The sequence below is a fragment of the Triticum dicoccoides genome, chromosome 2B (assembly GCF_002162155.2).
Source record: "Triticum dicoccoides isolate Atlit2015 ecotype Zavitan chromosome 2B, WEW_v2.0, whole genome shotgun sequence".
In the NCBI taxonomy this organism is placed as follows: Eukaryota; Viridiplantae; Streptophyta; class Magnoliopsida; order Poales; family Poaceae; genus Triticum; species Triticum dicoccoides.
Window position 1 is genome coordinate 230,943,055 of NC_041383.1, and position 17,035 is coordinate 230,960,089.

A 17,035-nucleotide genomic window follows, 5' to 3' on the forward strand; every position below is an offset into this window, starting at 1 on the left:
AGACGGGGACGCGCAGGCAAAGCGCGCTCCGGTCACGGCCATCGAGGACGGGGCAGCCTATACGAGACGGATCCGAGGGAGAAAAGGGGAACGAGGAGAGGAGGTCACTGCGAAGCCGTAGGCGTGCTCGGGGAAGGTCGGGGTGGACGGGAGCCAACGAATCGGTGAAGATGAACCGCAGCCTAACACGAAGAAGATCGAAGATGGCGAAGCGTACGGGGCGTCTCTTCTTGATTTGGTGCAGGGGGGAGACGAGGTCGACAGTGGCGGCTCTCCTAGACAAATTATCGCGGCGCAGGGAGCACAGTGGCCGCGGCTACAACGGTGCCATGGCGATCAAGGGCTCGGCTTCGTCCGGATCGACGAACATGAGCGAGAGAGAGGGGGCATTGGGGCTAGGATTTGTCCTGGTGGTTGGGCATGTGCTTATCTATGTCGGGGGTGCCGGCGGATGGCTGACACGTGCCCATCGCGGCATGGATGTGTGCGCAGGCGCCACGCCATGGCTCCCCAGTACAGGGGTTGAAGAAGGCCCTGGTGGTGGGCTGGGCCTTTTAGTGTAGGAGTAAGCTTTAGTGCATAGTGTAGTTGTTTTCTTTCTTTTTTCCAATTATTTTTCTGTTTAGTGTTCTTTTCTGTTTTACTATTTTAAATAGCTACTAAATGAATTTTTTAATTAGGAAAATTGACACATAAATAATGTGTATTATTAGGAGCTAGCACACAAAGTTTGGAGGCAATTGGAGTTACATAAATAATTGTTTAGTTTAGAAATGGCATTTTATTTGCAGTTGGACCACTTAAGAAATTCCTACGAATTTATTTGTGAGTCAAATGAAGTTGGTTTCAAGATGACAATGATCAGGGAATTTATAGAGTAAAGCGAACATTTTAGTTTTACTGTTTGAAGAATTAAAAATTTCACTTGCAATTTAAATTTGAATTTGACTTTGATTTTTAGACAGTGGCAATTTGCATAGTAATCATGATAACATGGCAACCATTAGGGGGAGATTACTGTAGCATGATTATTGGGGTGTTACAAAAGGTAAATAGCAACATGCATGTGTGGAACTTCTGAAGTCATTCTATGACTTGAAGTAGTCGGGGGATTGGGTGGTGTAGCCGACTAAGTGAGTTATTCCTTAACAAGGATTGCTCTCATATTAATGATTGTTGACGTGTATTCATGAAGAAATCTTGGATTGGATTTTAAATCACCTTAATTTGTGGTGTCGATGATCTTATTATCAAAGTCTATATAAGACGTGAAATACACACAATCATGTTAAGACGAATATTTGGGTTAAACCAAATTATGCTAAGTTTATGGCTTGAGCATATCCCCCTATGATATCAGTCTTCATATATCCAAAAGTATTGGAGAAGTTTAATATGGATATATTATATAAAAAACACATATGGTCATATTGTACCTAATATGGGATACAAATCCTTGAGACATAGGGGAGATGGTGAAGTGATAGTGGGACATGTAGTCTCATATCTAAATACCATCGAAGCACTCATATATCTTGCAAAATATGTCAGGCCCGACACTATAGTTTTTGGCAATTTATTGATAGTGCAATTCCCTAAAAGGTAGTTATGTAAGGAATATCCTCGGATATATTCAGGGCAATTCCATCCGGAAAATCAAGATGAGATCATGGTTTGATATATTGATAGTGGCCAATTATGTGATCTCACAATGCCATATCAAAGACGGGTTTGTTGGAAGAATATTTTGAAGGAAGTCTTCAGAATAGACTCTAAACGAGTCCTTCCAGTGATCATTCTATTTTATTTGAAGCATAAAAATGTGGATGACTTCATTGAATGATTGGCCACGTGTGAAATCATGTGAAGATTATCATTATCTACCAAGATAATGTCACTTGTATTGCCTATGGGTTACATTTATCCTCATGAGTTACAAAAATGTAAGAGGGTAATTTGAAAAAATATTATTCTGATATTCATTATATCTGTACCAATGTTTATATTCTAGAGCTAGGTCTGTGGAATTGGTATGAGACAACCTTGAGGTTTGAAAAGTTGAAGGGGAGTAAAATCCTAAGTTATAACCCGTTGGTGATCTTCAAGTCACTCATATTGTACTCTTTTTTCCTTTATGAGTTTTCCATAATGGTTTCTCATATAAGGTTTTTAGTGAGACAATATAAATACAAGTGCGGATATATGTCATACTGGCTTCTCCTTATACTTTTTTCACTGGGTTTTAAAGGATTTTTCGATGGCATATTATTATAAGGTATTTCCTCAATTTTTCCACAGGGTTTTTTTAGGAAAATTTCAGTTTGCGATATACAGATGACCAATTGATCAAGGGGGAGTGTTGAGAAATAAAATATGTGATCAATTGTGTCGGAGGGATGCCTCACAGAAGATGTCTGTTGGGAAGAGGTGTCTCCACAACACACCCCTTCATCATGTATATAAGTGGGTCTCCCACATTGCAATGGAACGAGTGAATCATTTGGACTCATTATTTGTCTCTTTACTTCCGTTCTAAAGTGGAAACCACGCGATTACGCAATTAACAGCCAATAAACACATAAAAGCATGTTAAAACACATAAATGCAGCTAAGATGTTGGGATGAGTGAGAGGGACGAAAAGGTTCGGCGGTGAAAGTGGTCGGGGAAAGAACAATGTGCAGGCAGAAGGTTAGCCAGCGGTCGGCCGTGCCGCCACATAGGTGGCAGCAGAAAAATATTGCTAGCGGGGCTCTCAACCGCACGCCATGGCAGGGCTGATGGTGAAATCCCACGGCCATTGCATCCCCCTCTACCCTTGCCCGGACGCAGCGACATCACCACAGTGCCCGGCTGGTACCTCCCGTTAGGCCAACTCCAGCGCACGACCCCAAACGGACGTCCGTTTTGCTCGGATTCTGTTCGTTTGGGTAGGGCAATGGGGTCGTGTCCGGGCCATTTCTCGGATGCGGTGGCCGTGCGCCCAACGCGCGAACACGTCCCGGCCGCATGTCATCCGCGTACGTTTTTCTTTGCAAGCACATATAGCTTTTTTCATCATTGATTTTGGGTTCATGGAAATACATCACCAAATTTTGACTAGAAAAGCAAGACCAACGAAAACAAGAACCACAAGAATACATTTTAGAAGATATCCAACTTCCGTAGCTGCTCTTGTAAGTTGGATTAGTGCCTTATCGATGCATTCATTATTGATCTGCGGAGGCTCGATCTTGCGTGCTTCTTTCTTCTTCGAGTGTAAAGAAGTAGATGTTGCTTCCTTGCATCTAGTGTCATGTCTAGCCTCTATTCTAGCAACAAGTGCACTAGTCTTGTCTCTGGCCTCTATACTAGCAAGAAGTGCATGAACATCTACTAATTGTGCTCTATTCATATATCGATGTACTCTTCTTCCTAATACCAAAACTTGCATCCATTCTACACAATAAAAATGTAAGTTAGCACAACTAGCAAATCCGAGAGCACTACCGAAGCTTCATGAACCCCATCGGTTGAGCAATTGATGAACACTCATCTGGGATGTTCCGGCATTGTAGACACGCGGCGCAAAACCGTCTTTGGGCAGTCGTCGCACTTGATGAGTGGCAACGGTGCGCCAACGAGCTTTTGGGCCAGCACCGAGCCCGGCTGACTAACATTCATGTATCTGCCGGTGGACTGTCGACGGTGTAGATCCAAGAAGCTAGAGGAGGACTCGGTACCTGCATGCGGCCTTGCAGCCTTGCCGGGGCCTTCCGGCCCGGTGCCCGGCCAGTCCATGGCGCGGCGCTGCCTCCCACAGCCGGGAGCTCGAGCCCGACCGGATTCGCTCCAAATCCGGCAGCCGGGTATGCAAATCAGGTGGCCATGGGTAGCTCGGGGGCGTCGAGGGGAATGGGGACTGGGCGAGCGCGCGTACGAGCCGCACAGCTGCAATGGAAGCAGCGGCGGCGAGGGGCAAGAGTGGTGAAGAGTGGAGGGGGAGGGGGCGGATAGAAAAAGGGGTCCCTATGCCACCGATGGGCGAGCTAGGGGAGGACACGCGCACATGGCCCGCCCGTCCGCGCGCTGTCCGTTTCACCCCAAAAGCGGCCCAAACTTAGGCCGGGGATGGGTTGAAATTGGACATAAAACAGACAAAAGTCCGTTTACGCCCGTGCGCTGGGCCGTCTGGTATGTCCGTTTTACCTTAAACGGACGCACCCGGGCGGGACGGGGTCGCGCGCTGGAGTTGGCCTTATCATTTGCTTCCCACGTCCCTGACGACAAGTTGCTGCCGTGTTGCTTTCATCTTCACTTCATGGGCACTGGATTCATCAGGTACGGCACCACTGCTAAATACCCATAATCCCCCTATACCTGCTAGGTTATGGCCCCTGTATTAGGCCAACTCCAGCGCGCAACCCCATTCTATCCGGGTGCATCCATTTGGGGCAAAACGAACAAACCAGAAGGCCCGGCGCGCGGTGATACGTCTCCAACGTATCTACTTTTCTAAACACTTTTGCCCTTGTTTTGGACTCTAACTTGCATGATTTGAATGAAACTAACCCGGACTGACGCTGTTTTCAGCAGAACTGCCATGATGTTGTTTTATGTGTAGAAAAGAGAAGTTCTCGGAATGTCCTGAAAATCCACGGAGGCACTTTTGGGAAAATATAAAAAATATTGGCGAAAGAATCAAGACCAGGGGACCACACCCTGTCCATGAGGGTGGGGGCGCGCCCCTGCCCCTGGGCGTGCCCCCTGTCTCGTGGGCCCCCTAGACCTCCACCGACCTCAACTCCAACTCCATATATTCACGTTCGGGGAGAAAAAAATCAGAGAGAAAGTTTCATCGCGTTTTACGACACGGAGCCGCCGCCAAGCCCTAATCTCTCTCGGGAGGGCTGATCTGGAGTCCGTTCGGGGCTCCGGAGAGGGCGATTCGTCTTCGTCGTCATCATCAACCATCCTCCATCACCAATTTCATGATGCTCACTGCCGTGCGTGAGTAATTCCATCATAGGCTTGCTGGACGGTGATGGGTTGGATGAGATTTACCATGTAATCAAGTTAGTTTTGTTAGGGTTTGATCCCTAGTATCCACTATGTTCTGAGATTGATGTTGCTATGACTTTGCTATGCTTAATGCTTGTCACTAGGGCTCGAGTGCCATGATTTCAGATATGAACCTATTATGTTTTCATGAACATATGTGTGTTCTTGATCCTATCTTGCAAGTCTATAGTCACCTATTATGTGTTATGATCCGACAACCCCGAAGTGACAATAATCGGGATACTTCTCGGTGATGACCATAGTTTGAGGAGTTCATGTATTCACTATGTGCTAATGCTTTGTTCTGGTTCTCTATTAAAATGAGGCCTTAATATCCCTTAGTTTCCGCTAGGACCCCGCTGCCACGGGAGGGTAAGACAAAAGATGTCATGCAAGTTCTTTTCCATAAGCATGTATGACTATTTACGGAATACATGCCTACATTACATTGATGAATAGGAGCTAGTTCTGTGTCACCCTATGTTATAGCTATTACATGAGGAATCGCATACGGCATAATTATCCATCACTGATCCATTGCCTACATGCTTTTCACATATTGTTCTTCGCTTATTTACTTTTTCGTTGCTGCTGTTACAACTACTATAAAACCCAAAAACATTACTTTTGCTAACGTTACCTTTATTATCATACTACTTTGCTACTAAATACTTTGCCCTAGATATTAAGTTATCCAGGTGTGGTTGAATTGACAACTCAACTGCTAATACTCAAGAATATTCTTTGGCTCCCCTTGTGTCGAATCAATAAATTTGGATTGAATACTTTACCCTCGAAAGCTGCTGCGATCCCCTACACTTGTGGGTTATCAAGACTAATTTCCGGCGCCGTTGCCGGGGAGCATGGCTCTATTTTCTGAGTCACTTGGGATTTATATCTGTTGATCACTATGAAGAACTTGAAAGACGACAGAACCAAGATTTTGCCCTCAACTATGAGGGGAGGTAAGGAACTGCCATCTAGCTCTGCACTAGATTCTCCTTCTGTTATTAGTAAACTTGCGACACCTAAACCTGCTACTGCTATGAATTCTGATATGTCGCATGTTATTGATGATGCCACTTCTGCTATGCATGATACTTATGATGAAACTACTTCTGTGTGTGATACTACTTTGCCATTAGGTGAATTTCTTGATGAACAACTTGCTAGAGTTAGGGGGAATAAAATTATTGAAGATGCTATTATTGATGATAGTGATGATGAAAACTCTCCCAATGATTATGAATTGCCTGTTGTTCCCGAGGGTTATGTTATGAATGAAGAAGCTACTAGAGCTATCTTTGCTTGCAATGATAGATATGATCTTAAGAAATTATTAGCTAAATGGAAGCAACAGTCTCTTAATGCTAGAATGAAACCTGACCCTGCTTTTTCTACTTCACCTATCTGTGTTACTGATAAGGATTATGAATTCTCTGTTGATCCTGAGATTATTACTTTAGTTGAATCTGATCCTTTTTATGGCCTTGAATCTAAAACTGTTGTGGCACATCTTACCAAGTTGAATGATATAGCCACCCTGTTTACTCATGATGATATTCTTAAGATATTTCCGTTCTCATTAAAGGGTGATGCTAAGACTTGGTATAATTCTCTTGCTCCTGGTTGTGTTCGTAGTCCCCAGGACATGATTTATTACTTCTTTGCTAAATATTTCCCTGCTCATAAGAAACAAGCTGCCTTGCGGGAAATATATAATTTTGGGCAAATCAAAGAAGAGAGTCTCCCACAAGCTTGGGGGAGGCTTCTCCGATTACTTAATGCTTTGTCTGATCATCCTCTCAAGAAAAATGAAATACTTGATATCTTTTATAATGGACTAACCGATGCTTCCAGGGACTACTTGGATAGTTGTGCTAGTTGTGTTTTCAGGGAAAGAATAGTCGACGAAGCTGAATTACTATTGAATAATATGTTGACTAATGAAAATAATTGGACTCTTCCTGAGCCAATTCCTGAGGCAATTCCTGAACCAATTAAGCCAACTCCTGAGCCTATTCCTAAACCCACTCCGAAGAAGAGAGGTGTTTTATTTCTCAGTTCTGAAGATATGCAAGAGGCAAAGAAATCAATGAAAGAAAAGGGTATTAAAGCTGAAGATGTTAAGAATTTACCTCCTATTGAAGAAATACATGGTCTTAATATACCGCCTGTTGAAGAACCACCTTGTCTTGATAACCCGACACGGGTAGTAAAGGTAAATTCTCTCTATAGATATGATAAAGTTGCAATCCCCTCTACTAAATTTCATAGCCCATGCTTAGATGAATTTGATGACTTTATGACTAGACAAGAAAGTTTTAATGCTTATGTTGGTAGAGAGTTAAAGAATAATGCTTTCGAGATAGGACGCGTGAGCGATAATATGGCTAGAGTTAAAGGTGAACTCAAACTCGTTAGCAAATATACTTCTATGGTTGCTACTCAAGCTGAGCAAGTACTTAAAGCTCAAAATGATTTGCTTGAGGAATTAAATAATAAAAATGACTTTGATGTTAGAGTGGCTACTAGAACTGGTAGAATGACTCAGGAACCTTTGTATCCTGAAGGCCACCCTAAGAGAATCGAGCAAGATTCTCAGAGAAATAATTTAGAGGCACCTAGTTCTTCTAAAAAGAAGAAAAAGAAAAATGATAGGACTTTGCATGCTTCTAGTGAACCTACTATAGACACACCTGAGAATCCCAATGATATTTCTATTTCTAATGCTGAAACACAATCAGGTGATGAACATGAACCTAGTGATAATGTTAATGATAATGTTCATGTTGATGCTCAACCTAGCAAAAACAATGATGTAGAGATTGAACCTGTTGTTGATCTTGATAACCCACAATCAAAGAATCAACGTTATGCTAAGAGTGATTTTGTTGCTAGGAAGCATGGTAGAGAAAGAGAACCATGGGTTCAGAAACCCATGCCCTTTCCTCCTAAACCATCCAAGACAAAGGATAATGAGGATTTTGAGCGCTTTGCTGAAATGATTAGACCTATCTTCTTACGTATGCGCTTAATTGATATGCTTAAAGTAAATCCTTATGCTAAGTGTATGAAGGATATCATTACAAACAAAAGAAAGATAACGGAAGCTGAAATTTCCACCATGCTTGCTAATTACACTTTTAAGGGTGGAATACCAAAGAAACTTGGAGATCTGGGGGTACCAACTATATCATGCTCCATTAAAAGAAATTATGTTAGAACTGCTTTATGTGATCTTGGAGCCGGTGTTAGTGTTATGCCTCTCTCTTTATATCGTAGACTTGAATTGAATAAGTTGACACCTACTGAAATATCTTTGGAAATGGCCGATAAATCAACTGCTATACCTGTCGGTATTTGTGCGGATGTGCCTGTTGTGGTTGCAAATGTCACTATCTTAACAGACTTTGTCATTCTTGATATTCCCGAGGACGATAGTATGTCGATTATCCTTGGTAGACCTTTTTTGAATACTGCAGGGGCTGTTATTGATTGCAATAAATGCAATGTCACTTTTCATGTTAATGCTAATGAGCATACGGTACACTTTCCGAGGAAACAATCTCAAGTTCATAGCATCAATTCTATTGGAAAAGTTCCAACTATTATTATTGGAGATTTTGAATTTCCTCGTCCTACTGTCAAGAAAAAATATGATATTCTTATTGTTGGGGATTTTCATATCCCCGTTGAGGTAACTTAGCGTTATTCGAAATTTCTCCGGTTCCGTGTTATTCGGAATGAGTTTGTTAACAAGACTTGATCAACCTTGTTAGTGGATTCATTTTGATGATCACGAGATGGATGAAACTAGAAGGCACAACCTTCTATACCCACTTTTTACTTTCTATTATTTAGAATAAATAAATAAAAAATAGTATTATCCGTCTGTTTTCTGAATTAAAAATATCCCGAAAATAAAAGTGCTCCTAATGCCCTGTAAATTTAGTATGTTTTTGTGGAATGTTTGAGGATTTTAGGCACTGAAATCACTGCAGGAGGGGCAAGCACTAGGCCACGAGAGTGGAGGGCGCGCCCACCCCACCTGGGCGCACCCCCTATCTCGTGGGCCCCTGGTGGCCCCCTCCACTTATGCCAGCACCCACACACTTCATCTTCTACCCAAAAAATCCCCATCCAGCTCAAGAACGAGTTCTAGCTCATTTTGCTGCGATTTTCGATCTCCTTGCTCAAAGCTCCATTCACAAAACTGCTTTGGGAGATTGTTGCTTGGTATGTAACTCCTCCATTGGTCCAATTAGTTTTTGTTCTAGTGCTTTATTCATTGCAAATTTTTGCTGCATAGGTGACCATGTTCTTGAGCTTGCATGTTGAATTTATGAGGTCCCAAGCAATCCTAATGCATGATATAGGCTCTAGGCACTTGTAGGAGTAGTTGCTATCAATCTTGTTTAGTTTTATTCATTTTTATTTTGAAGTTACTAAAATTTCAGAAATTTTTCAGAAAAAGAATTATGTCTAGGAGAATGTACCAAGGTGGTCAATCGGTAAAGAAAGGACCCAGGATTGCTATACGTGAGCAAGATGTTGAATTACCGAGGGACACGGATGTACGAGCTTGTGAGTGGCCATCCGACGATTTTATGGTCGAAGCAGGCTTTAAGGAGGAATTTGACGCGTATGTGCGTAATACTGAGCTGGAGGACTTCTTACAAGATAAGTGTCATCAATACTATCAATTGACTGATTCCTTCGTGCGGAGGTTTAAATATAACTGTACGCGTAATTCTCCTAGTGTCCTATTTGATATTTATGATACATCTTATACCATGGACCTAGAGGATTTTACAACTGCTTGCAAACTTCCGCAGTGGGGCAATATTAATGATCCTCACAAATATGAATTTAGAGACTTTCTTGCTAGTATTACTGTGGGAGAATCCAGGGACATAGCACAAGCTACCATAGGGAGCATCCATTTTCCTGCTATACATTATTTTGCTCTTTTCATTGGTAGATGCATTAACGGTAAAGATGAAGCATGTCACATGTGTGTCCCTGATCTGTGTGTCCTCAAGAGTGCTATGTTAGGTTATAAAGGTTATAACTTGGGGGCAATAGTTGCACGTAGGTTGCAGAATAATAGTAGAAAGGGAAATTTATTTGGAGGAATTTATGCAACCCGTGTGGCTAATTATCTTGGTATAGCCTCACGAGAGGGAGATATGATAATACCTCCTGTTTATTTGGATTCTGAAGCTATGGTCAATCATCAATTTCTAAGGAGGAATGAACAATTCCTCCATTATCGACTAATCTATGACAGACGCAACGTCGTCCATGTTACTCTTCCTGCTCCCCATATTTTTGATTATCAGGCAAAAGGAAGATATGTTCTCACCAGGGAGGAAGCAGCTGAAAACGAGAGGAGAGCGGAGGCAGCTCGCCAACACGCCATAGCTCAGGAGGCGGTTGCCGCTGCATCTCAGTACAACCCCAGCTACAACTACGGATATCAGCCAGGCGGTCTTTGGTATTAGACCAACTTAGGCCAAAAGCCTAAGCTTGGGGGAGTACGTATTTCTCACCGACTTTACATTCATGTTCACACACTAGTCGCCGGTGCTCATACTTTTTCATTGTATTATCCATGTTAGTTTAATTTTCTTTCTCGCTTTCTTCTTGTGTGTTTGATAAACCTTAAGAAAAACCAAAAAAATTAGTTAGTTTAAATTCTATGCTTGAAGTAGAAATTAAAATGAAAACCCAAAAAGATTTCTTATTCTTCTTCTTACTTGTTGGGAGCTTTCCCGTGTAAATAGTTTTATTTTCTTTTCTTTCCTTTGGGGGTCGAGAAGACCATATTGAAAATGTTTAGTGGCTCTCATTGATTGTTTATTTAACTTAGAGCCCATATTACCTTGTCTTCTCTTTTCAGTTGAATGTTTGCAGATTCCAGCTTAGCCCAATGCATGTGCACTCTTATTATTATACACATCGTTCGATCGTGCAAGTGAAAGGCAATAATGACGATATATGATGGACTTATTGGGATGAGAAAAGCTGGTATGAACTCGACCTCTCTTGTTTTTGTAAATACGATGAGTTCATCGTTTCTGATTCAGCTTATTATGAGGTAAACATATTTGCAATGACATTTAGAGATTATAGTTGCTTGTGCCATGCTTGATTAGCTATGAGTTATAATGGTTTACCTTGCTGCCAACATGCTATTAGAATGATTATGATGTGGTATGATGGGATGGTATCCTCCTTTGAATGAATTGAGTGACTCGACTTGGCACATGTTCACACAAGTAGTTGAAACAAATCAACATAGCCTTCATGATATTTATGTTCATGGTAGATTATATCCTACTCATGCTTGTACTCAGTGTAAATTAATTTTAATGCATGTTTATGACTGTTGTCGCTCTCACAGTTGGTCGCTTCCCAGTCTTTTGCTAGCCTTCACCTGTACTAAGCGGGAATACTGCTTGTGCATCCAAACTCCTTAAACCCCAAAGTCGTTCCATATAAGTCCACTATACCTTCCTATATGCGGTATTTACCTGTCGTTCCAAGTAAATTTTTATGTGTCAAACTCCAAACCTTCAAATGAAATTCTGTTTTGTATGCTCGAGCAGCTCATATTTCAACTAGGGCTGCTTATATCTTCCATGCTAGGTGGGTTATTCTCAAGAGGAGTGGACTCCGCTCCTCATTCACGAGAAAGGGCTGGTAACCGGGATGCCCAGTCCCATGATCCAAAAAGATCAAAGCAAATCAAATAATTAAACAAAACTCCCTCAGGGCTGTTGTTAGTTGGAGGCACTCGTTGTTTCGAGCAAGCCATAGATAGATGCTTGTTGGTGGTTGGGGGAGTATAAACCTTTACCATTCTGTGTGGGAACTGCCTATAATGCATGTAGTATGGAAGATACAGCCATCTCATAGGTGTTGTGTTGACAGCGAAAGTATGCCGCTCAAAATGTTATTCAATCTCTATTTTAAAATCGAGCTCTGGCACCTCTACAAATCCCTGCTTCCCTCTGCGAAGGGCCTATCTATTTACTTTTATGTTGAGTCGTCACCCTTCTTATTAAAAAGCACCCGCTGGAGAGCACACTATCATTTGCATTCATTATTATTGGTTTATATTGGGTATGACTTGACTGGATCTCTTTTACCATGAATTACAATGTTTAGTCAGTCCTTGATCTTTAAAGATGCTCTGCATTTATGTTTTGCGGTCTCAGAAAGGGCTAGCGAGATACCATTTTGTTATATCATGTTTTGATTGTTTTGAGAAAGTGTTGTCATCCGAGTTTTATTATTATAGCTCGCTAGCTGATTATGCAATTGATATGAGTAATTGTGAGACCTAAGTGTTATTGTGAGTATGGTTACTTCATAATATTTGCTGAAACCTGAATGATGGCTTTGCATGTTTACAACAACAAGAGCAAACAGAGTTTGTAAAAGTTTTTGTTTATCACTTTCAGTTTATCAACTGAATTGCTTGAGGACAAGCAAAGGTTTAAGCTTGGGGGAGTTGATACGTCTCCAACGTATCTACATTTCCAAACACTTTTGCCCTTGTTTTGGACCCTAACTTGCATGATTTGAATGAAACTAACCCGGACTGACGTTGTTTTCAGCAGAACTGCCATGATGTTGTTTTATGTGTAGAAAAGAAAATTCTCGGAATGTCCTGAAAATCCACGGAGGCACTTTTTGGAAAATATAAAAAACACTGGCGAAAGAATCAAGACCAGGGGGGCCACACCCTGTCCACGAGGGCGGGGGGCGCGCCCCCTCCCCCTGGGCGCGCCCCCCTGTCTCGTGGGCCCCCTGGACCTCCACCGACCTCAACTCCAACTCCATATATTCACGTTCGGGGAGAAAAAAATCAGAGAGAAAGTTTCATCGCGTTTTACAACACGGAGCCGCCGCCAAGCCCTAATCTCTATCGGGAGGGCTGATCCGGAGTCCGTTCGGGGCTCCGGGGAGGGGGATTCGTCGCCGTCGTCATCATCAACCATCCTCCATCCCCAATTTCATGATGCTCACCGCCGTGCGTGAGTAATTCCATCGTACGCTTGCTGGACAGTGATGGGTTGGATGAGATTTACCATGTAATCAAGTTAGTTTGTTAGGGTTTGATCCCTAGTATCCACTATGTTCTGAGATTGATGTTGCTATGACTTTGCTATGCTTAATGCTTGTCAGTAGGGCCCGAGTGCCATGATTTCAGATCTGAACCGATTATGTTTTCATGAATATATGTGTGTTCTTGATCCTATCCTGCAAGTCTATAGTCACCTATTATGTGTTATGATCCGACAACCCCGAAGTGACAATAATCGGGATACTTATCGGTGATGACCATAGTTTGAGGAGTTCATGTATTCACTATGTGCTAATGCTTTGTTTCGGTTCTCTATTAAAAGGAGGCCTTAATATCCCTTAGTTTCCGCTAGGACCCCGCTGCCACGGGAGGGTGGGACAAAAGATGCCATGCAAGTTCTTTTCCATAAGCACGTATGACTATTTACGGAATACATGCCTACATTACATTGATGAATAGGAGCTAGTTCTGTGTCACCCTATGTTATAGCTATTATATGAGGAATCGCATCCGGCATAATTATCCATCACTGATCCATTGCCTACATGCTTTTCACATATTGTTCTTCGCTTATTTACTTTTTCGTTGCTGCTGTTACAACTACTATAAAACCCAAAAACATTACTTTTGCTATCGTTACCTTTATTATCATACTACTTTGCTACTAAATACTTTGCCCTAGATATTAAGTTATCCAGGTGTGGTTGAATTGACAACTCAACTCCTAATACTCAAGAATATTCTTTGGCTCCCCTTGTGTCGAATCAATAAATTTGGGTTGAATACTTTACCCTCGAAAGCTGTTGCGATCCCCTACACTTGTGGGTTATCATGCGGGCGCAAACAGACCTTTGTCCGTTTTCTGTCCGCTTTCGACCCATCCTCGGCCCAACTTTGCGCCGCTTTTGGGGTGAAACGGACAGCGCGCGGATGGGCGGGACACGCGCGCGTGTCCTCCCCTGGCCCACCCGTCGGCGACACAAAGCAAAAAAAATCACTCCCCATTTGGCGCCATTTCCCCCCAAACCCTCCCACGCCCCGCCCCCCACCCTTCCCCGTCCATGGCCGATGACCCGCCGAATTCCGGCGGCCTGGCCGTCGACCCGCCCGCAAAGGTGAAGAAGGCGGCCAAGGGTTCAAGGAAGCCGCGATCGGAATGCACGCTGGAGAAGCTTGCCCAGATGGACGCGAAATCGGCAAAGAGGAGGAACCGGAGGGCGGCCGCCAAGGTCAAGACCGCCGCGGCCAAGTTCGCTGCCGAGCACGATGCGGTGGAGGCCGCGCGGCGCAAGGCCGAGGTCGACGAGAAGGAGGCCATCGTCAACAAAGCGCACGCCCTCCTAATGCTTGGCCTTTGCCGTCCGGTGGGTTTCTCTGGTGCAACCGTTGGCCCGGCACACAGTCTTGTCGGTCACCAGGCCTCAACACTGCTCGTCGTCGACGTCGCGGACCACGCTTATGTCGCTCGACTTTCCCCCGCCAAGGCACGATGGACACACCCGTTTTTCGGGATTGTCCGACGTTGGCATGATCGCACCGTCCATCCTGTGCCCCTCGGACGTCATCGACCTCAACGTCACGCCAGGGTCCAGCAGCTGCGGCTAGCCGTCTGTCGAGATGTAAAGAAAGCAAGCACGAACACCGTTTACGGGCACCATGTCGTCACCCCGCATCTTGTTCAACGTAATGGCAACCCCAACGCCAATAGTCGACGGCCCCTTCTACAACCAGTTCATGGAGAAAGTGATCTACGAGGGTGGGCATGGCATTGCCTACGATCCCGACGAGACCCAAAGTCAGGATGGCCGCGCCCAGTATGTTGCGAATGAAGAGGCCCATGACCATGTAGACTATGACCATAGTGACTCGTGGCATGAAGGCGATGACATCTATTGTAAAGGTGATGGTGATGAAGAAGATGACATTGATATTGATATTTTGGGCGAGCCATTGTTCATCGAAGAGCTCACCCAAAGAGCGGAAGCACAAAAGAGGAAGAAGAGCATTCACATGGGTTCATATTCACAAGACGAGGACAAGTTGATTTGCCAATGTTGGATGGAGATTAGCCAAGATCCGAGGACCAGTGCACAACAAAAGGGCCTTATTTTTTGGACCAGAGTCCACAAAACATTCCATGAAAGAAAGATGTTTGGGCCCTACCAAATTACGAGCAACCGTGGCATCACCTCGATTCAAAAGAGGTGGTTGTTCATCCAACAAGAGTGCAACAAGTATTGTGCCGCACTTGAGAGCGTTGAAGCATGGCCCGTGAGTGGTCTCGGCATTGGGGACTTGGTATGCTCACCTCATCCTAGTTTTTTCGTTGCTATGGCCATGAGACTTCGGCCTTGTATATGTTTGCATGTTCATTTGTTGTTGATGATGTGGTGTAGGCATTTCAATCTTTTGAAGCATTCAAGGCCCGACACAATGACAAGCCATTCACTCTTACGCATTGTTGGACGCTCATCAACAATTTCCCAAAGTTCAAAGATCAAATACCGTGAACTTCAAAGGAAGAGAGGCAAGAAGGCGGCCGCGTTTGTCGGAGGTGGAGATGGTGAGGCGTTGAAGAGGCCGAGGGGCAAGACCAACTCCAAGGTGCACGACATACGTGATGCGTCATCCATGGCCTTGCATGAGACTTTGCACGACATGATGTCTCAAAAGGATGTGAGGGACGAGAAAAAGCGACAAAGCAAGGAGGAGCAAATGAAGTTATACCTAGAGCTTCAAAGGAAGAAGCTTGAGATAGAGGAGGCGGCCAAGAACAGGAAGATCGACATGGAGGAGCCATTCTGGCAAAGGCAGCTCGACATCGAGGCCGCCAATGTCACGGCCAGGCAGAGGTAGCTCGACATCAAGGCCATCTATGCCGCAACCAAAGCAAAGGAGGTGGCCCTTGCGATCATGAGCGTGGACTTGACCAAGATGAGCGAGAAGACGAGGAGCTGGTTCGAGGCTAGGCAGAAGGAGATGTTCGACACTGACGGCTTGAACTAGGTCGTCTGATCGGTCGTGGCCGTTCTTTTTTGGAGGCTGGCATGGGTGCTGGCTGTGTGCCGGCGAGAAACACATTCATTTTGGAGGTTGGCTATGTTGTCGGCCCCTGGCTGTGTTGCCGGCGACAAAACTATTCATTTTGTAGGCTGGTTGTGTTGCTGGCGAGGACGTGTAGGCTGCTGGCTGTGTTGTCGGCGAGGACGTGTAGGCCACTGGCTCTGTTGCCGGCGTGAACTAGGGCCGCTGGCCTGAACTAGGGCGTGGTATTTTTGAAAGTTGGCGTTTGAAAATGAAGGCGGACAAGATGGGGCCAAATGATGCGTCCACGCGTTGGGCGCACGGCCACCACATCTTAGAAAAGGCCTGGACACGACTCCATTGCTTTATCCAAACGGGCAGATACCGGGCAAAATGAAGGTCCGTTTGGGGGGCGTGGAGTTGGCCTTAGACTTCGATTTTCTTTCTCCATGGGTCGATGACAGGACAGGACCGCTGCCCCACGCATCAATGGTGTCATGGACGACCCTATCTACGTAGCAGAGTACTACTCCTCCGTTTCTAAATATATGTCTTTTTAGATATTTCAACAAGTGACTATTTACGGAATAAAATGAATGAATCTACACTTTAAAATATGTCTATATACATCGTATGTGGTAGTCCATTTGAAATCTCTAAAAAGAAAAAAAATTAGAAATGAAGGGAGTAGTATACATTCATGGTACGCATTGGATTCACCAACGATATATGGGTCCAACGAGCAGCGGAACCCACCTACAGTATTCCGGTGATCACGTCACTGTTCTCCCCCAACTCGCCGCTCACTGCAGCAATGGAAGCCAGTCCGAATAGACAACCGACTCCCTCTGCTGTAGCGCACTGCACACAGCAGC

General features: G+C 44.2%; 1 pseudogene; it reads left to right on the plus strand.

Moving 5' to 3' along the window:
* LOC119360814 overlaps positions 1–16,142 on the plus strand; it is an 81,394-nt pseudogene extending 65,252 nt beyond the window's left edge.
* Positions 16,143–17,035: the final 893 nt, after the last annotated feature.